This window comes from Sinocyclocheilus grahami, unplaced genomic scaffold, assembly GCF_001515645.1.
Source record: "Sinocyclocheilus grahami isolate Dianchi unplaced genomic scaffold, SAMN03320097.WGS_v1.1 scaffold2302.1, whole genome shotgun sequence".
Classification (NCBI taxonomy): domain Eukaryota; kingdom Metazoa; phylum Chordata; class Actinopteri; order Cypriniformes; family Cyprinidae; genus Sinocyclocheilus; species Sinocyclocheilus grahami.
The window spans coordinates 16,730-18,044 of record NW_015507481.1 but is presented as its reverse complement, the minus strand read 5'-3'; positions in this window follow the sequence as shown (position 1 = coordinate 18,044).

The window sequence follows — 1,315 nt, the reverse complement described above, 5'->3', positions numbered from 1 at the left end:
AATGACACTTAATGACAGTTGTCATAAACATGCATAAAACCTCCTTCATATTCATGACATGTGTCATGTCATGATTATGGAGGTGTCATGTCAGTCTTATTCACACCCCTTCAAGTAAAGTGTTACCAAAAATGCTAACTTCATGGCATTGGTTTTTGTCTCAACAGCAATCTTAGTTTGACGCATAATAGGCCGCAGATAAGATGAGCCAGCCATACGGCTTGAGAAGGCCTTAGACTTTCTATTACATGATAAAACAGAAATAGAGAAAGCTACAGGCACACTGGGTTCCCACTTGTTCTGTAAACATTTGTGAATGTTGCTGCTATCATAGGGGCCCTGGCGTTGTGGCAGCGGCTGGAGAGCTCTCACAGGAGGAGGAGGAAGAGCTGGGCCCACAGGCTTCGGTGGTTGGGGGGCCCGCCGTTTTTCAGTTGATATCTGGGGGCTTGCAGTGAAGGAGTGGGAGAGTTTGGTCCCAGCATAAACCAGTTCCTCCATTTTCTGTGAGAAGCTTAGAAGTGGAGATGCTGGAGAGAGGGATAATGTGTCTGGTGAGATGGGCTGTGTCTCTGGTGTTTCCGGTGGCTGTGATATGTTGTCCTGGCTTCCCTGGCTGTTTTCCAGAAAGTCGTCGTTGGGTGCTGAGTCTTGGAGCTGTTCTGATACGTCACAGTCTGTCTGTGATGAGCTCTGTGGGCAGGGCTCAGCCGGGATAGTTTCCATGAGCAGGGCTTGTTGTGGCTGCATGGTGTTATCAGTATCCTTGTGGGATGTCAACCACATGACGACTTGGACCAGGTGTGTGTGTGCTATTCAGGCTGAGTGGATTGACACACTCTGCTAAAGGATGACGGAGGGAGAAGTAGATATTGTCTGCACCAAGTTTGTTTGGGTGGAGGCCATCCGGTTTAAACAGTTGTCTATGGCCCCAGAAAAGATTGAAGTTATCGATGAAGTTCACTTCTTTTATATTGCAAGATCTTTGTAGCTGTGTTCAGCCCAAGCAAACCTGAAAACATGTTAGTTTCCCTTGCTGGGAGTGGTCCACTGATGAACGACTGAACTTTGAGTCACTGAAATCCCTTCTTAAGGAGTTCTGACTGCTCTTTCTGAATATCATTCGATTTGCAGTCTTGTGCTTCATCAGAATGCTCCGGAGTTCTCTGTTCACATCAGAAATGGTTGCTTGATGAAAGCAGCATGTAGTTGTATTTCTGCTACTGATGTTTCTGATAATGGAGTCGCCCACTATCAGAGTCCTGGGCTCGGCTGTGCTCTGAGCTGAAAGCCGCTATCTGCTCGACCTTGAGCA